Below are 21,146 nucleotides of genomic sequence, written 5' to 3'. Positions count from 1 at the left end.
GTATTCAACAACTTACTGTATATACTCGTGTAAAAGCTGAGTTTCTAAGCACATTTTTAATGCAGTTTTTGTAGTAAAATTAGGTTCCTCAACTGATATTCGGGTTGGCTTATACTTGAGTATAGATGGTAAATTACTCATAAAATCCCCCAATAGCTACCCTGCCCACTGCCCCATTAATCGATTCCTTTTTTTCTCTCTTGCAGATTACTTTCTTCCCGTTTCCCAAGTTAACACCTACTTCAAGCCAGTTCACTTTGGCAAGAAAATCAACCCAAACAAAACAAAGTAGTGGACTGTTTGCCGTGGCTACTCAGGGTTTTCCCAAATGGGCCAGTCCTCCTGTTCTCTTCTTGCTTCCAGTGGGGTGGAACATGAGGCGGGAGCAGTAAAGCTCTTGGTGGCACAGCCACATAGGCCTTCCGTTGGGCGAGTCTGGAGGAATGCTACCATGGAGTTGGAGATCATCCTTGATGAAGGCTGAGATGTAGACTCAATACCAATTGACTCAGAGGTTGGTCTGGAACCAGATTGACTAGAACTCTAAGGGGATCATGTTAAAGATCCAGTTTTAAGGCCCCAATACAGAGCAAACTCACTGAATTATTATCTCTCAAGGTTGAATTCAAATATTAACATTTTAAAAACTTTATGTAATGAACGCCTGAAAAGCATTGGCTTTATACTTCCAAGCTCTCATTCGCTATCCAGTAAGAGCCCTATCCCCATACCTTACATGGTGCCTCAGTCCTCAAGACACATGTGCAAGCAAAGCCACCTGCCCTGGGAGGCAGGCACTCTGGTGAGGAGAGCCCACGAGTTGATCCTGGCATAATACTATTTGAAACGCAATGGTTTGTCCACTCTCCACAGCAAGAACCATGTACTAAATATTATTACAGCATCTTTCTCTTCTTTCAGATGAGGACATTGAGAGGCAGACAGATTTAGTAACTCGCCATGGATGGCACATTCGTTATTAAAGAGTTACACACTTTCACTCTTAGCCTTGTTGTTTAAAACGAACAAATGCAATGTTTTAAAAATATGTTGCTCTCAGAGATGTCCACTAGTTGGTAATATCATCATTAATAAAGAACTATCAAAATAGTAGTATAATTGGGTTATATAATAATATCCAGGGTGTGCGTACACAAGTAAATTTTGTTTCCAAATAACTTTCTCCTTCAAACATTTTACAGATAGCAAATTCATCACAACGACGCTGCTAATCCATTCAACAATCATGCCTGAGCTTTGCCAGCCCCTGAGGTAACAAAGATAAGTAAGACACAGCCTCTGCGCCCACTAGACTCACCAGCTCTGACAAAGAGATGGGCTTGTGTACAAATGGTTCTGGGTTAACACTCAGTAGAGGCCTGAGGGCGAGTGAGTGGTTCATTCTCCTGGCAGACGAAGACAAAGGGGTTGAGGTCTGGACATTTTTAGTTACTCCAGCACTTTGCCATGGGCTAGTGTAAGGAATTTAGATTTTTAAGAAGATTGAATTTTCACCTTATACAGTTTTGCTAAAAAGGGAAAGACTAAGTTACTTGTATATTTTGAGCCGATAAAACTTTATCTGGTTTATTCTTTCTGGCATTCAGTCGGGTGCTTTTGGCTAACATTCTGGGTACCAATCCAAATAAGTTGTTATGTTTATTCACTCTTACATGGAGCAGCTGAGATTCTATTCTTGAGATGGGTGCCTAATAAATTTTATCAGTAGAACTTCATCCTACCCAATAAAAGTGACTCTAGAGTGACATACTGGCTTTGCCCTTTAGTTCATTTTCATGTTTCAATTACTCAAAAAGCTATTATTAGATTACCAAATATTTACAATAAGAAAAATCCTGCAGTTAAAAACAACTGAAAACATAGAGAGTGATCTAGGTTTGTTCCCTTGAGATAAGAGATGATCTCATATACATGTAAATAATTGAGCATATTAATGTCAGAACTGACTGATGGACTAAAGAAAATTGGGTTCTGGAATGTCAACGTCAGGCTGATGACCTACAGCAAACATACATGGATCCAAAAAGGAATAAGGAGCTTAGGAGGAAAAAGTAGGCACCAGAAAGGGTACTGAAGTTAGGGAAGATGAAAAATCTCTATCCCAGCCATCTCAGAAGATTGATACATTAGAAGAGAAAACATTAAATGACTTTAAGCAGAAACACATAGCAGACAAGTATTCCTAAATTGAATTGTTATCAAAATTTGGATACACTAATTAGATGATTTGCTATTTATTAAAATTTTTATTCTTGAAATCTATAGAGCAATGCATACTATTTTTAGAGCACTGAGAAAAGTCAGGCAAAAGAAAAAATAAGTGTAATTTTAACTCCACCATACAGAGATAACTATTCTTTACGTTTTAATGTATTTCCCCCTTGTAACCGCATACAATCATTTTTCTAATTTAGGACGTTAAGTATGCAAGTGTGTTTGCTTGTTTGGTCACAATCTGTTCACAGTTGCATTATCTTATGAGCACCCCCTCATATAATTATCCTGCAATGATAGATATGCAATGTCAAAAATCCAAATTTTGAAAATTCTAATTTTGAACATTTAAAATGATTTAAATAGGGTGATGAACATCATCTTTGTCTGATTTTCCATTTCCTACAGATTGTGGCAGAGGTAAACATAGACTGGGCTCTAGAAATGAAATTACTGTTCAAAAGATGGCCCATTTAAAAGAAAATTCCTTGATCGTGTTGTTAAGTGCCGCTGATTTGACTCCGGCTTGTGGCGGCCCTCCATGTCCCCCACACACAGAATGGAACCGCTGCATAGGGTTTCTAAGGCTGTGACCTTTTGGGAAAAGCTCTTCTGGCTGGTAGTTTAGTGTGTAACCATTTGTTCTACCTCAATCTAGGCTATTCTCCTGAAGTTTGTGCTATATATTTTCCATATAAGTAATTGTTATGAAATTGAGAAATAGTTTTATAAACAAGTCTTTAAGTGCAGCGGGTTACAATATTTTTCATATGTTTATTACATATTTGTATTTATATGCATATTCCTTTGCACTATTCCTTTTGAACAAATACCCATCTCAGCATCTTTGTATCGCTTGCTTCCATCTCCTCTCTGACTCTGTCACTGCAGCAGGGTTTCAGCTCAGCTCACCTGGCACCACGGCATCATGTCTGCCTGGACTATGCTCCAAAGCAAGGTTTCCTTGCCAATTATGCGAACACTGAGCTTACTGCTGAATAAAATCCAAATGCTGTTATACTTTCATATCTGTATATTTATATATAATAAACAAGGAGATACAATGCAGAATACTAGTCCATGAGCACTGGAAGGGGTTTGATTTACTGGATATCAAGTCCGAATCTTTACTTTTATAAGTTAGCACACAGACCCAAAGAGATGAATTAATTGCCCAAGGTCATAAAACTAGGTAAGTGACAGAAGAGAGATGAGATACCAAGCCTCCTGATTCCTAGTTCAGTGCCTTTGAAATTGAGAATGATGAAAAGTATTGTTATAACTTAAAGAATATAAACAGCTAGAAAGACAGTTTAATTTCAATCTGATGTTATGGAGAAACGACTGCTAAAGTTATTCCAAATAGAAGGCTGGAGAGTTCTTACAAATATGAATAATGTGTACTTCTTATAAATTGATCAAATGGGTCATTAAAATGTCCATAAAATGTACACATCCGCAAATGACCCACTTTATACTAGTTGGATTTTTTCTTGTTAATCTATATGGTTTTATGTAATTTGCTTTGCTAGAATGGAAGTAAAGTATTCTTACAACATTTTGTAAGCCAACATTAGGTTTCATGGTAATATCTATAGGTATTCACTAAAAACCCAATTTTCCCAGCAAATTTATATAAAGAATATCTTTGATTATTGCTAGAGATTTTATAAACTACACCTAAAAAATAAAGCAATAAAGCCTACTTTAAACTGACTCTACTTAAGACAGTAAATAACATGAACAATTCTAGGAAGAATATAGGCTATTAGAAATTGAGTGATATAATTATTACTACTTAATCATTACTGCACATTCAGGAATCTCACAGTAGGTGTAAAGTGAAAACTTAACTGTAGTTGTTGATGTGAAAATGGGAATTTCCAAATATATTTATTATTTGTGGGAGTGGAATAAGGCAGAGGAGGCAAACACAGACATAACAATGAGTAGAATTCACTTGGACAGAGACTCATTGATTGCAAAGGGTTAGTTCACAGAGCCCATGTTTTATGAACAAGAGAACTGATAGAGTATTTATTAAATCCTATGAAGTTTGAATAGTTTATAAAATCCAAGGTTTAGTTGAATAGGTGGGTTATCTGGGAACACATGGAGATTCTAAGGAGTTCTCAGTTACATCTTTTTTTCTGTATGCGTGGGAGTGTACACAAAACAGGTTCATTCACTACACAGGCCACAGATATTTATTAAGCATCTACATTATGCTAAATAAAAACTCCTACTACTCACAATAAATGGCCTGGTTTCTTGTGAGTATCCTATTCACTGTTATTTCATAAAAACTTATAATATTTTATATCTTAAATCAGATCATATTATCAAAAAAGAGAGAAAGAGAGAGAGAGAGAGAGGACAAGAGAAAGAGAGAAATTAGATGACAGGAGAAAATAAATGAACGACGGGTCTAAAATATATAAGTTTTCATTGCATATAATATGCAGTTTCATTAACAATGATGGCAACTAAAGAAAATAAGTCTCAATGGTTAAAAAAACTAAGAGTAATCATTATTAGAAGAATAAACCATGCTTTCAAATTTCCAAAATACTATATTGATCAGAAACAAATGAAGCATAATCATCTTAAAAAAAGAAAAAACATAGGCAGAAAATACCAAGCATAAAAGATATATAAGTAAAATAAACTCCCTCATTCTATAGATACACATGACATTTAAAATAACATATACATGAAATATAAGATTCTATAAAGTAGGACCAAATATATCCTTTACAATACCATGCATTCATTTAACTAAATAATCAAAAGCCATAACATAGGCTAAGTACTAAAACACATGTACACAGAATATCTAATTAGAAGGTTTTTATTAAGAGTGTAAACATGGTAATGGAAGGACCTACATTCACATCTTAATTCTTACTAGTTATAAAGTCTTTCTTAATGGGATATTTATCTAACCTTTGCTTCGTTATTTTCCTAGTCTATATATATAAATAAAATAACTAATTATAGAGAGGACCGAATAAGACAATATATATAAGCTCAGTTTCTAGTACAACTAAGCATGCAATAATAATAATAATAATAATGTTATTTATATTTTTAAATGAAGTAGCTAAGTAAAAGAAAGGTAAAATCCAAAGAATGTTGTTCAAGATACATTATCAACTGGGGGAAAAAAAAAAGAAAAAGCTTACAATATCCAGAATAAAGTATTTGAAATTCTTGAGTGAATACAGTTAACATGCTTGATTGCAAATAGAAAGATCAGAAATCTAGGTCTACTCAGGAAAAAGTCCTGGTTATTACCTACAAAGAGCGTCACCGAAGACACCATAGATCATAGCTCTCTGACACACGAGGCCACTGAGTTGGAATTGACTTGATGGCAATGAGTGTTAAAGTTCTGGTCTGGCCCAAATAGAGATGTGACTTTTTGCCCAACTCCAGACCTTAGAATTTATTGAGTGATAAGGAATACCCACTTTCTTCACCGTGAACTATACCTTGTAGTTTATGTTAATGAGCCAATTCATGTCGGTCCTCTTGGTCTATTTGGTACCAGCTTGACCGTTAGGGACTGGGAAGGTTGAGACTGGACTCAAGATAATGATGAACAATCCATTAATTAATCATGTCTACATAATAAAGTCACAATGAAAATTCTTGTCACCAAAGCTAGATTGATCTTCCTGGATTGGCAATACTTCATGTGCATTGTCAAACAGAGAGCCCAAGAGGATACCACATGCTGAAGACAGTGGAGGCTTTGTATTTGCAGCCTTCTCAGATTCCGTCCTGTGTGTGCCACTGTAATAAATCAGACTGTGAGTATTGAAGCTTTTAGTGCGTTCTCTGAGTTTTAGCAAACTATTGAATCAGAAAGGAGTTTTTGGAACCCCCCAAGCTTGCAGTTAGTTTCAGTAGTGGGGACATTCTGGGGAACTGTGCCCTAGGACCTAACATTCTAACTGACTGTGAGTACAACATGAGCAAACAGAAAAGGGCAGATTCAGAGTTAAAGAGAAGATAATCATTTCTATAAGGAAGAAATAGAACAGAAACTCAGGGCAATGAATGGGACAGAAGACAGATGACTGCTAAAATCTGTACCCAGAAGCACACACATAAGAAATGAAGGGCCTGAGCCTGCATAATGATGTCAAGTTCTCAACTCACTCACTCACTGCCGTCCAGGAGAGTCTGACCCTAAAAGATAGGACAGAATTGCCCTCCTGGGCTTCCAAAGCTATAAACCTTCATAGGAGCAGAAGGCCTCATCAAAGGAGAGACTGCAGAAAGCTTGGCCAACTGCTGAATGTGACAACAGCCCCTGATATATGACCCTGAGAGGTGGAATAGCAGAGACAGCTTTGTATAAGAGAAAGTGAGAGTTTGCACTTTTAGATGTGAATTGGCAATAAGAACCCAAGGAGTCAGATAAAGGCAACTGCAAATAGGAAGGGAGATGCAAAGAAGAATGAGAAGGAAAAATAAACAAAACTTGGAAACAGGTGAGAAAAGTCTATTCTCAGTACTAACCCACAAACAAAATTCTAAAACAGCATGACAGCTAATGTTTGGAAAAACAACCAATAATCAGAAAGTTAACTCCAAGTTAATGTGATTTTCTAACAATGATCTTAAAGAATAAGGAATATTCACAGATCAAGGAATTATATCTATAAAATATTAAAAATGACTAAATAATAACATGAAACACAAGCGAATAACCTAAAGAAGCAATTGAACATCTTAAAAATAAAACATAGGTTAACTGACCCAAATATATCATAGATGGGATAACTTTAGCTTGGCTAATTTCAAGATGATAATTAAGTGTACTGGAAGGTAATGCTATGGAATTTACTCAGAAAAAATTATATAAAATAAACCAAATAAAAAGTTTCTTTAAATCAATGAAAGAGCAGTTGAGTTAAGGTAACTGGATAAACAACACCAACATATGTCTTCTAAAACTTACAGGAGAAAGAAATGAATATATATGAATTTTCCATAACTGGAGTTCTCAGATAAAAGGATAAATGAACATCAAGACACATTTCCGAAAAACTACAAGACATCAAAGATGCAGAATAATTTCAGAAGGAACAGACAAGTTACATCTGAAGAAAAGAAAAATAGATTTATAGCATATTGCTCTTAAGTAACAACTGTAGAAAGAACAATAGCCAGAGATATAATTGAGCCACATGTTCAAAATGCTGAGTTAAAATACCAGAAAATTATTAATTCACATACAAGACAAACTAGAGACATTTTTAAACATACCAAAAATTAGAGTATCATCCAAGGCCTTCCCTAAAATATTACTAAGAGAGACTAAGCAGCAACCAGAGAAGTGAGCCCTTTAGAAGGCCAGAATCCCACAACCATGGTGGGCATGGCAATAACTAAACTATATATTCACATATGATTACACATTAACAATGAAGGCACACGATGACCATTTCTGTATCTGTTTAAACACAAATATGTGAAGCTAACATTCCATTCAACAACTCGACGGGCACCCAAAGCAGCTTAGAGCCGCCACATGCTCTGTGGGAGAAAGATGAGGCTTTCTCCTCCAGGAGAGAGCTACGGTCTTGGAAACCCACAGCGGCAGTTCTCAACGTGAAGGTAGAGATGATAGAGCTTTATCACTGCCATGCCAAGATTCCACAGTAAAAATTAAGGAAATAAAAGGTACTTATAAAAACAGACTTCCCATAAAATATGAACAAATTAAACATATCAGTGAACACAAACACACACACATACTACACACACACACACACACACACACACATTTTTTGCACAAATAACAAGGGTCTTCTATACTTGTTTGCCAATGGCATCCTTTACCTGGGAAGTATTTTGGAAAGTGCTGCTCTGCCAGCTTTTTGGTTTTAAAAAATGCCAGCTTTTTATTGTTAAAAAAGTTGGCATAGGGTATTTATAAAAATAGATCCTAGGGAGGAAGCAGTTGGCAAACAAATTTAGAACATGTGTATTACTTGTGTAAAAATACAATGGGTCTATTCTAGAAATGTAAGAAATGGTTAATATCAGGACATGTATTATAACATTTTAGTATATCAGTGGGAAATTTTATTATATAATTGATGTAGAACATTTAGTAGATTAAATTCAACTATCATCCTGATTCTAAAAACAAAACAAAAAAAGCACATTAGAAGTAGACGGTGGTGACTCCCTTTAATAATTTTCATCTATGAACATTCTCAATAAGAATCATACTCATACCACTTCCACTACAGTAAGGAGAAGAAAAATCTTATTAACTATCACTGCTTCCATTCAACTTAACAGAGATCTTGCAAGGTAATATGAGGAGAAAAAAATTGGACCCTTAAGAACTAAGTTGCTGCCTTTTGCTAATACTATAGAGACGTGCAGTGCCAGAAACCCACGTGACTCGTTCAGTTCTACCCTGTCCTACAGGGTCGTTATGAGTTGGAAGTGACTAGATGGCAGTGCGCTTTGCTTTTCTAATAATACATACGCCTATGTAGAATTTTCAAGTGATTTCACACTCAAGCCACTAAAACTAATGAGAATTTGGCAAAGTTGTTCAATATATACTAATGATGACCAATTAGCAATGAAACACAAATTTTATATAAATTCTAGAACACAAAAATCGCTAAAATCTATACATACAAAATCCTACATACAATAGTACAAAAATCAAGTTATAAGAGGAAAAATATAAGTCAAGGTTCAAGAACTACGTGGAGAAATGATAAAACTTATTAAAAGCTGTAAAGCAGCGGTTCTCAACCTGTGGGTCACAACCCCTTTTGGGGGTTGAACAACCCTTTCACAGGGGTTGCTCGATTCATAACAGTAGCAAAATTACAGTGATGAAGTAGCAATGAAAATAATGTTATGGTTGTGGGGTCACCAGAACACGAGGAACTGTATTAAAGGGTCGCAGCATTAGGAAGGTTGAGGACCACCGAGTAAAGGAGGCTCTGAGTAAAGAGAGGCATGTAGTCTGTTAATAGGCAGTAAGTGGCAACATTATATAAAAACATCAATTCTCCATAAGTTATTCTCCAAGATCAATTTAATTTCAAACGAAATTCAGCAGACCTTTTGCCAATCTTGACCAACGGACCATGAAATTCATATAAAAAAGGAAAGGACCAGGAGGATGGAAGAAGAGGTTGCAGACCAGGAAAAAGGAGAGAGACTTGCTGACTAAATAACAAGGCCATTATAAAGCTGAGATAATGAAAGGCGACCTGATGGGCATCTTGGTGAAAGAATGATTGGTCAAACCCACCAGGTGCTCAACAGAAGAAAGATAGGCTTCTCTACAGAGCACAGCCTTGCATGCCTTCTGGGCGGTTTTACTCTGGGCTATAGGAGGCCACTGAGTCTGAATTGCCCCCCTGACAAAGGGTTTTACCAGCAGTTGAGGAACTGTGGTGTCAGCACAAGGATGGATAACAGTTTGCAGGGATGTAAGAATGGAGCTCTACTGTGGGTTACATGTTGGGCTGCTCACCTCAAGAGTGGACTTCAAACCCTCCTGCAGTTCGGGGCGGGGGGCAGGAGTGAGATTGCGCCCGTAAAGACTTACTCTCTTGGAAAGCCTACATAGCGTTGCTGGAAGTCCGAACTGACTCGGAGGCACTGGCTTTTTGGTTAGGGGTATGAGATCCTAAAAACAGGGTTGATGTGGGCAAAATCATGGCATTGTAAATTAGTGGTTAAATGACTGATTGATTAAATGCCGATAGGAAAATTGGCTACCCACATGGCAAAATGAATGAATTGAATAAAATGGTACATATCTAAAATAAAACCAAACCAAACCCAAGGCCACTGAGTTGATGGTGACTCAGGAGTTGAACTGTCCATGAGATTTCCCAGGCCACAGTCTTTATGGAAGAAGACTGTCCATCCGTGGCTAGTGGGTTCAAGCTGCTGAGTGTTTGTTAATCACTGTGTCTAGGTGCTCCTCCTCACGTGGAAAGTACCTTAGACCCATAGAAACCCCAGGAGGGATGGAGACCTCAATATAAAAGGCAAAACTTTAAGAAAATAGAGGAAGGTTTCATTATGACCTTGGGGGTACACAAAAATTTCTGGAATGGCATACAAGCACAAATCACAAAGGAAAACATCGATACACTTAACTGCATTAAAATGAGAAGCCTTTAGAAAAATCCACTATAGACACAGTTCAGTTGAAAAAGAAACCACAAACTGAGAAAAGATATTTTCAATAAAAGTAGCCTAAAGTTTACAGTTCTAACATATTAAAACAATAATAACAAAAGCCCAAACTACAACATCAAATCCACTCCCAAATATGAAGAACAGCAAAACAACCCAATAGAGAGATGGGAAGCAGGAAATCCTAAGGGGCCATAAATGAATACAATTTTAAATTAAATGCTATTTAATCCTACCAGATGGATACAAGTAAATGAAGAAAGTATTACTCTTACAGAATGCTAGTGAGAAGATAAATTGCTACCACCACCACTTTGGGAGAGATGTGTAGCAATACCTAGTTGAAAAGGCACGTTACTTATAGGTTAGCAATTCCACCTCTGTAAACATATGTTTATGAAAATGCTATTGTAAGTTGTCTGGTGATGAGCAAGACAATCCGTAAACTTTAATTTATAAGTAGCATATAATTCATGACATAATATATGGCTTATGAAACACTAACTCCATGGTAAGAGAGGAGAGAATAGTTTTGCTTGTTTTTAACTTTTTGTGAAAGCTCTGGCAATTATCATCTGCGAGGAGGCACGAACTATTCTTCTGAGGTTTTGTAAATGTTGTGTATCTTGATTTGGGTGGTCATCCTTAGATGTGTACTTATGTAAAACTGCATCAAGCTGTCTACTTGATTTGCATGTCTATTTTTAACTGATTATAATTTATACCTATACAATAAGATATAGAAACAGGTGTGCAGGAAAATATTTCAAATAATTCAATTGTTTAATTGTGGGCTATGGCATATCGTTGTATCAGGTTATTCTTTATACTCCTCTTAGTTTAGAATATTTTTCCATAAATATTTTTATAAGAAACATACCACTGCATTCCATTACTAGAATTGACAACAGTTACAGAGAGAGAGAGAGAGAGAGAGAGAGAGAGAGAGAGAGAGAGAGAGAGAGAGAGAGAGAGAGAGAGAAAGGTACTTGTGTGATCTACTTCTTTTTACTGTCTCTGACAATAGATCCCAATATTCCAGGAATCAATAAGCATTTCACAACCAAACACACTTACAAAGCAATCATTTTGTTGAACAAAAGCAAAACTTTCCAAGCATCTATCGACTAAGTATAGAACCTAGGTTTTCTGCAGTGAGCTGCCAGAGGCATATATTTTTGATATAGACATATACTACAAATGCACAAAGATCACCCAGTTAGGTATTTCAAGGAATGGAGCGCCAAGGACTTCTCTGATGTGAATTAACAGGTTGCTTGGCATGAATATTGCTATTTGCCTGTGGGTTTCACCTCTGGTTTTAGAAAAGAAAAAAGAGACGGTACCTTTTCAATGCTGTATTTCAAGTCGACCATATGGAAAGCAAGGTTTTATTCCAGCCAATTCTCTTTCGTTCACAATGTGGAGGAAAAATGCCAGCCACTGCTACGCTCGCCACCAGCCATGGTACAGATGTTTGGAAAATGCAAAAATAGAGAAACGAAACAAAAAGAAAGCCCACAAAAATAAGTTTTGCATAAATGAAAATAGAGTATATATAATTATCATAGCTGCAAAAAGGTAAATGCATTTAAAAAAAATCTCTCCCGTATGTTAGAGGAAAAGAACCCAAACAAACAAAAACACGGAGTTTTCACTTAATTGGTGTTTTGCTGAAACTAACAATTATTGCGACCTACTCAAACATGGCTAAAAATGGGAATAAAAAACAGATTTCCTTTAATCTGATAAAAGATTTATTTCTAAGGATCTTTGAACATGACTTACATGAAATGAATGCTTACTAAAGACATAAAATCCAAACCAACTGCTATCGTTTTCAACTCATAGATACCCTGTAGGACTGACTGGAACTAGCTCACAGAGTCTCTGAGGCTGTACTCTTTACTGAAAGGGGGCTGCCTCTGTTTGTCCTGAGGAGTGGTTAGTGGGTTGTGAAGCCCCAACCTTTTGAATAACAGTCAAGTGCTTTAACCACTAAGCTACCAGGATTCCTATTATTAAAGGACTGGGCCCATTTAAAAAAACCCCATGTTTTTAGATACCAAAATATTTCTCTGAAATCTGGTAAGAGGACAAAAGTAATTGAAATAACAAATGTTCTTCACACTGTTCTGATTCAATAGAGCTTAATCAGCCAGTGGTCACGTCCGTTTCAACTTAAGGAGAAACTTGCGTGAGTGTGAGAGTAGAACTGTGCTCCAGAACGACTTACAATGGCTAATATTTGAGAAATAGGTTTCCAGGCCTTGTGCCCATGGTCCCTCTGGCTAGTCTCAAGCCTTCCCTGAGCACACTCACCACGTGCACCACCTCGAGACTCCTAAACATAGACTAAGAAGAAATAACTCCAAACCGTTCAAATGCATTTTGGCCTTGTTTTTGATAGTCCCCGTTTTATACCCATTGCAGATGCCCTATTGAATTTAAGACCATCTATGTGGCACTGCCAACTGCAAGGTTGGTGGTTTAAGCCCACCAAACACTCCAAGGGAAAAAGTCGGGGCTGTCTGCTCCTATACGGATCTTCTGCCCTTCAAACACTATACTGAGTTACTATGAGTCTGAATCTATTTGATGGCGCCAGGTTTGGTTTTTGATTATATAAATTATTAAAGTAAGACTGCCTTTTTAAGGGAAAGTTGTTTTGCTTTTTTAAAGTAAGGGTAATCTCTAAGAGGGTATTTCTTGAATTGAAAGCCAGACCTCAGTTTTAGGCTTAGCTGTAGCAATTCTGTTGTATATTGTTGTTCAAGTTGTGGGCAGCCATACCATTGAACAGAAAGTCAGATACAAAGTCATAGTCCAATTCACCAAGGCCCTTTCCAGCACCACAACTCTCTGAATCCAATGAAAATTATTCTAGCTCAGGGTTGGGTTTCCTTTTTTTTGAATACTTAAAAATAAACAAATGCACAAACAATAAATGAAATAACAGAACTTACATATATACATCAATCACTTGCGCCTCTGAATAAGAAAACGTTTTTCTTGTCCCATGTCTATTCCCTAATGTGTATTTAAAAGGAAGGTTTTCACAAAGAAGATTTTAATTTTTTTCAGAATCGAACCCAGCATAATTTATTTCTTTGCCAGTTAAGCTCTTTTAAAAAGAAAAACACATAAAATCGTCACAGAAATCCTATTACGAGCCTAAAAAAAAGGGTCAGCAGAATGCCATTTAAAATTCAAATGGTTCGTTTACTTGTTTTCTTTTGTGGAAAATACACATGCTCCTTCACACTTCCTTTCCCAGAAACGATATTTTTCCACTCCCCGAAACTCAGGTCCCTCCTCTCACCCCCTTCCCACCTGTCCTCTGAGGTGCTGCTCTACCAGGCAGGGGCTCAGATCACAGCTCCAGATATTTGGGAAAGGGGTAAAAACATTTCATCTGAGGTGTAGGACTTGAAACACCTGCCACATTGAAATGGCAGCCCAGTCCTACTACCACTCCAGCAAGAAAGTTGGGTTCTCATAGCTAGAACAATGATAATCATTTTCCATAACCCTTTCTCAAATGATAGCACGTGAGGCACCCACCAGGAAGGCAAGTTCTTCATGTCCCTGTTGAAAACCAGTCAAGGCAAAATCAAGAGCTGATGCCAGGGGCTTAGGTAGAGAGCAAATGTTTTGAGACTGATGAGGGTAACAAATGTACAGATGTGCTTTACACAATTGATATATGTATGGATTGTGATGAGAGTTGTATGAACCCTCAATACAATGATTGAAAAAGAAAAAGAGAACCAGTCAAGACGCTATCAGTGCCCCCTTAACAGACCTTCTGAAAGGCCTTAAACACATACAAGGCCCTTGACACCTGGACAAACAAGAGACCCTCAGCTTTATGACGAGGTCAAAGTCTTAAGGTGGAATACTCCAATGTTTCAAGTGCCGCCTATACCCATGGCATCAATATATGGGGCGTCTCAGAATATTTGGGGAGCAGTAAGCAAAGCCCTTAATACTGGCTCTTGCTTTACATACTGATAAAACTGAGACCCAGCAGGCTGTGCACTCAGGAATACCAGAGGGTGGGTCCCTGAGGCTGTGGACTCAGCAGTCAGAGGGAGTTGCTGAGAGTTGCACAGTGTGTGGGCACTGCCTGCTGGTGGCAGCAGGGGATGAACTCCAGGTGTCTACGGGCTGGCTATGGTTTTTGTGAAACTAACAGAGACTGGGTTTTCCTAGGTTTAAATTAAATAATTTTCATTCCCATTGAGTGGATTCTGACTTCGAAAGCTCCTCTAGGACAGAGCAGAATCGCCCCAGAGGGTTTCCAAGGCTGTAATCTTTATGTATGCAAACTCTTATTTTTTCCCCTGAGGAGCAGCTGGTGGGTTTGAACTACCGACCTGCTGTTTAACAGCCAAGCACTAATCCATGCACTGCCAGGGCTCCTTTTGCTAGGTTCAGGAGCTCCAAATGTTATTCAGAATGAGGAGAAAGCTAAGGAGGCTACTGGCATGCTAAGAGTTGGCTGAAGCTTTCTGTGAAACTGGTACAGAACTTTCATGTAACTTTCTAAGTTTTGAACATTTTATAAAGCACACTGTGTGTGTGTGTGCACGTGTAAAGAGAATAAATTTCATAGAGCCCATTTTGCTCCAGCAAGAGGAATCCTTGGGCCAGTGCAATTTGTTGAGAATATTTATGTTTACTGGGAAATCCCATTCGCATCCTAGTAAAACAGCCTAGAATGTTCATGGTACCACCTCACCCAATTAGTGAGACAGGTAGTTCTTGTTTATCTGTGCAGGCCTGGGCCAGCAATACTTGTATCTCCGTATCGCTCTGCTCTGTTAGGGTTTTTATGTATAATGAAATGAAGGTCAAGATGGCAGCCTGCTAAAAGCAGCAGCATTTCAGCAGCAGGAATAACTTGCTTGTCATCAACTTGTTAATGCAATAGTCAAACATTCCTTTGACATGTACAGTATCAGCTAACTTCAGCAGATAAAGGGTCTAGAACAGGAAGATGCTGCAGATGCTTTAGCTTGGAAGAAGGCTTAGCAGAGCCAAAACGTCAGCAGGCCTGTTTGTTCCGTACTTTCCATCGGGCTCTGTGAAAGAAATGTTAGATCACTGCAATGACAAGTTTGTGACAAGCAAGTCATTTGTGCAACTGGTGCGCTCCTGTTTTTATCTGTTTACCATTCAGACTTGTGAATGCCATTTCAAGTCTTTACAGGATTTCTGGCTCCCATTAAGGGGAAATGGTTCCTCCAGGTTTACAATTTTCTGCCTCAAAGAGAATTACTAAGCAATTATTTATTCCTGTGGTCGCAGTGTCACACAAAAGCGCTCTTCAATTGTTTGGTTGGACTCTGAGTCATGAAATGGAGCCCCGGGACCGGATAGCTTGGAGCATATAAATGTCTCGTCTAGCTTATTGGAATAACTACAAAGCAACCCTGGGAGAGTCAATCAATTTGTGACCAGCTTGAAATTCCTTGCTCTTTTGCTCTGGGATCATATAACAAGGCCATATGCTTCAAAGCACATATACTCACTAGTGAAAAATAGATCCTGAGAAGCCAAAGCCTGTCTATGTCACAAGCACTGACATTTGACCTTATATATTAGAGTTTGGATGATACCAGGCATTTTAGGCATTGAAGAGAATTTACAGTGCCTTCACCCTATATGGTGTGGGCAACCTGAAGGCCAATGGAAACCAAAACCATGTGAACTGTATGGTGAAAACACAAAACAAAATAAAAAATTCATAATATAAAATTAACACTTAGGCTCATCTGTCTCCAAGCCCAATTTAGTCCTAGTACGTGGAAAACTTAGCGCATTTGGCACCTGAACTCTGGGTCCTTCCTTAGGTTGCCTTTTGCGATCACTGAGTGAATTTTGTCCTGTTATCTCTACCTCCCGCTGGGGGAGGAGGCAGAAAATTCAAATACCTCGTTGTTCATTTGATGAGAATGGTCTCAGGGCTAATGTTAGAAGAGAGGAAGAGTGCATTCAGAACAAAAACAAATAACTAGAACACACACACACACACACACACACACTCACACACACACACATACACACAGCCTTCAAGTTGATTCTAACTCTTGGGATCCCATGTGCTGCAGACTTGAACTGTTTGCCTTTCCTTAACTGCCATTTCTATGGAAGCAGACCACCGAATTCTTCTTTCACGGGTCCACAGCTTGAGTCTGCACTGTCAATGTTTCCATTAGGAATACGTTACACTGACCTATGGTACCGCTCGGGTCTTTGAAGATCGTGCGTTCTTATTAGGGGTGTAAATGAATCATTCTGGGAGCAGGGGCTGATGCTGGTGAAGTTCTTAGAGATGGACAGACACACTCTCTGTGAAGGCAAGCCACCCAGCAGAAGTCCAGGGTTGGAAGAGAGTGTGGAAAGCCAACGGCCAAAGAGTGATGATCTAAAATGAGTCAGCGCTTGGTATGTGTGACTAGAGAGCGTTACAGAAATAGATAATAGTCGTCACTGAATAAAAATCCTTGTTAATAATTATTTGCCAGATACTACAAATGTTACAAAATTTACATGTGAAATTAAATCTTTACAAAAGCCCTATGGTCTATGTATTCTTTAGAAAAATTCTGATGTGGAAACTAAAACTTAGGAGAATGTGAATACCTTACCATAAATATGTATGAGTGCTGGAGATTTGAAACTAGTTTTCTCTGGCTTCAAGGTCCATAGACTCTTTACTACGAAAGCACTCAAGTAATTCCCGTGCCATCAGAAGGCTTTTCTCTCTGGGTTTGTTGGGAAATATTTTAAGGTGTACATGTGGAAATCAAAAAAGCACTTGCCAAAAAAAAAAAAAAAAAAAGGCCAGCGAGTAGATTCCAGCTCTCACGGCACAGCCTCCCTGCTTAGGCCTCTAAGAAAGCTGAGCTTCATCAAGATGTCAGTGCTCTGTCCCAGCCTGACCTGTTCCTACTTCCACACATGGGGGAAGGGGGCAATGTGATTCCAACCTAATCACGTATCTTTGTGCTGTGGATGCGGGTGTTTGGCGGCATCTCTAGGCCAAGCCCTTTCTCTCCGGAGGCTCCTGTGTGCAGCTCACAGGTCACCCTGCTCGTTGCTCAGGTCTTACCTCCAGGGAGCCGCCTTTTGTCACTTGTCTGCTATTCTATTTTAGGTAGGGGAAGGGGCGGGCATCTTTCTTATCTCGACAAGACCCCGGAAACCATCTAAACTTCAAACTTTGCACAGGGTTTCCTCTGTGCATTCGTTTGCTTTGTCCACGGGTCCCATTTGTATGTAACTCGGAGCTATGCAAATCAAACTGGTAAGCGAGACTTCGCAGCTACTCCGTCTTAAGCAGAGTGTGTGTTCAAGATGTGGGACACCACCCCCCCCCAGTGAGGGTACCTGTGGAATGGCTGCCACCCTCAGAGTCAACTCGCAGAGCCCAGCGCTGCCGCACCTGGCCTCTTTTTTGTGGCAGTTCAGTGGGAAACGAGGGGATTTAATCCTCATAAACTATCTTTTCATTCCATTTCTACATTTGTTTTTCCCAAACATAGGATTCTTACTTAAAAGCTATGAAAACAAACATCTTGCGTGCGTAGAACGATCAGATCACAAAGTAATGCTGTGGTCCTGGTCCTGATCTCATGTCTGAATCTGTTCACAGTGACCACTGGCCTCTGCCGCCCCCCACCGAGCAACCTGGTCCTGCTTTAGGGCACTTCCCCAGGCGAAAACATGTTCCTCCTGAGGCTGGGCCTTAACCTGTCTTCCAAAATTTACCCCCTGAGGTTCTAGTTCTTTCCCATCCTTCTTCAAGAAATGAATCGATTTAGCAACCCATCAAAAGACAAGCCGTGTGAAGAAAGCAAAGCTGGTTCTAGGCCGCCCTACTCTGTACCCCTGGCCGAGCTCCCCACCTGAGTCTAGCTGCCCACTCTACTCCTCCTCGCTCCTGGACCCCAGGGGAAGCGAAATCTGATCACTGTCCCATTTCTCATTTCCTTGTGGCCGCAGGTAGCGCATGCAACAAACATTCTTATGTCTTTCATTTTCTCTCCTATTCTGTGGAGAACCTTCTCTCACAGCCACTGGTGGATTTGACTGAAATGACTACCGAGGAAAACAAATAACAAACCAAACTCACTGCCATTGAGTTAATGCCAACTCCTAGCAATCCTCTCGGACAGGGTAGAGCAACCCCTGTGGGTGTCTGAGATGGACTCTTCTGGAGTAGACATTCCTTCTCCCACAGCTGGTGGTTTCGAACTGCAGACATTGAAGGTTGCAGCCCAACATGTAACCACGAGACCACCAGGGCTCCTGACTATTAATAGGGTGCACATAAAACTTATTGTCCAAAGGGGTCACGCCTGAGGGTGAAAGGGCTCTCTAAATAATTATACTAAATGTACAGGTGCAAACCCCAACTGCCACAGGCAAATTTATACCACACCTTTACTGCAGAACCTGTCTGCTCACGCTGTAATCATCTGTTTCCTGCACCAGACTGTTAGTACTCTCACCATACTCTCACAGAGACTGAAACCTATTCACCTGTGTGCCTGCAGTTCCTAGGAGAGTACTTGAAAAGTTTTTAAAAAAAACTTGGTAGAATTTTCATTTGTTTACTTGAAGTGGGGATGTCCTTCCCCCTAATTTCTGTCTGTGTGCCTCTCTTATTTTTACACAAATTTATTTTAGGTGAATCAGAAATACGTCATCTAGTAGCATAGCATGTGGATTGTTTCATTTTATAGATTTGACTTCGAATATTGACAACAGCAATACAAGAAATTTCCCTTAAAAGTTGATGTCCCCACACCACCCCCACTAAACATCGCATGGTATGCTCTAGTCGTTTTCACAAGTAAATGATCTACCAGCTGTACCCATAACTTCAAGTTTGTAGTAAATTAATTATTATAGGGAATGATGCTCACACAGTGTTTCAAGCTCCACTGAAATACTGGTGGTACCTCTATAAGGCCTTCACACTCGCCAAACAGAGAGTTCTGGTGGACTGTGGCCATTTTTTATTCCAAACAGCAATAGTATGAAAAAGCAGATAGCGATAATAAAATAAAAGAAAAACCATACACACACACACACACACACACACACACACACCAAGAAAAGTCATTTTGTCCTAAATTGGTTTATATAGAATTTTATTTAAAGTTGTTAGGCAATAAACTATTAAGTATTTAGTCTTTGCTCAATAGATAGTGAATGAGGAGGTGTGTGTGTGGAGTGAAGAACCAAAGTCCATTTGTAGGCCACTGGATATCCCCTTACAGAAGGGTCTTGGGGAGGAGACGAGCCAGTCAGGGTATGATGTAGCAACGATGAAAAATACAACTTTCCTCTAGTTCCTAAATGCTTTCTCCCCCCACCCCTCCACTATCATGATCCCAATCCTACCTTGCAAGTCTGGCTAGACCAGAGGATGTATACTGGTACAGATGGAAATTGGAAACACAGGGAATCCAGGGCAGATGATCCCTTCAGGACCAATGGTGTGAGTGGCGATGCTGGGAGGGTGCAAGGAGGGTGGGTTGGAAAGGGAGACCTGATTTCAAGTATCTACATGTGACCTCCTCCCTGGGGGCAGACAACAAAAAGTGGGTGAAGGGAGACGCCAGACAGGGCAAGATATGACAAAATAATAATTGATAAATTATCAAGCGTTCATGAGGGAGGAGGGAGCAAATGTTTTGAGAATGATGAGGGCAATGAATGTACAAATGTGCTTTACACAACTGATGTATGTATGGATTGTGATAAGAGTTGTATGAGCCCCTAATGAAACGATTAAAACACACACACACATACAAGGGAGAACATGCTATAGTCTACATCCATGTTTCTCACCCTATGGGTCGTGACCCCTTTAGGAGTTGAATGACCCTTTTACAGGGGTCCCCCGATTCATAACAGTAGCAAAATTACAGTAATGAAGTAAAAACGAAAATCATTTATTGTTGGGGGTCACAACAACACGAGGAACTGTATTAAAGGGTCGCGGCATTAGGAAGGTTGAGAAACCACTGGTCTATAGGTTTCTTTCTATATTCCAGTCTGATAGTTATTCTTTGATTTTCAGGTCTACATTTCACACTTTTGATTAACATTCTAGACTCTACTTCTGAATGCTTTTTTGTCCACAGAGCTGTTGCTTTGGTTAGGTGCCATCCAATCGGCTCTAACTCAGTACAAACCTACGGAAGCAGGGGGAATGCCGCCTGGTCCTGCCCCACCGGCACAACCATATAGCTGTGGCTACGGTCATTTTGTCAACCGACCTCATTGAGGGCCTTCCTCCATTTCATTGGCCCTTTCCCACTGCCATCAAGCTGATTTCAGCTCATAGTGGCCCTAGAATTGCCCCATAGTTTCCATGGCTGCACATCTTTACCGGAGCCGAGTGCCGCATCTTGCTGTCTCCTGTGGTGCAGCTGGGTGTTCAGACCGAGGGCCTTTCAAGTGCAGCCGAGTGGTTTAACCACGGCACCACCTGGGTTCCTCGCAACCCTATGTGACAGAGTCGAATTACCTCCTAAGGTTTCCAGGCTACACTCATCGCGAGAGCAGGATTATCAGCTCTTTCGCCCACAGAGACTCTGGTATGTTCCAGTAGCCAATCTTTCGGTTAGCAGCCAAGCAGTGAACCATTACACCACCAAGGCTCCTTTCAAACTAAAACAGCTATT

The 21,146-nt window shown here is 39.4% G+C and overlaps 1 protein-coding gene across 16 annotated transcripts in view; it reads right to left on the bottom strand.

Annotated features, from left to right (window-relative positions):
• ZBTB20 (zinc finger and BTB domain containing 20) overlaps nt 1-21,146 on the bottom strand; it is a 968,716-nt gene that overhangs the window by 286,959 nt on the left and 660,611 nt on the right. For 12 of the 16 annotated variants that reach the window (XM_075542488.1, XM_075542504.1, XM_075542495.1 and 9 more), the window contains one exon: nt 11,784-11,883. The exons of the other annotated variants lie outside the window; for them this stretch is intronic. The gene's annotated coding sequence lies outside the window, so the exon portion shown is untranslated. The remainder of the gene's footprint in view (nt 1-11,783; nt 11,884-21,146) is intronic. 16 annotated transcript variants of the gene reach the window in all.

The sequence above is a fragment of the Tenrec ecaudatus genome, chromosome 2 (assembly GCF_050624435.1).
Source record: "Tenrec ecaudatus isolate mTenEca1 chromosome 2, mTenEca1.hap1, whole genome shotgun sequence".
NCBI classification, from domain to species: Eukaryota; Metazoa; Chordata; class Mammalia; order Afrosoricida; family Tenrecidae; genus Tenrec; species Tenrec ecaudatus.
This window is presented reverse-complemented; position numbering and strand designations above follow the sequence as displayed.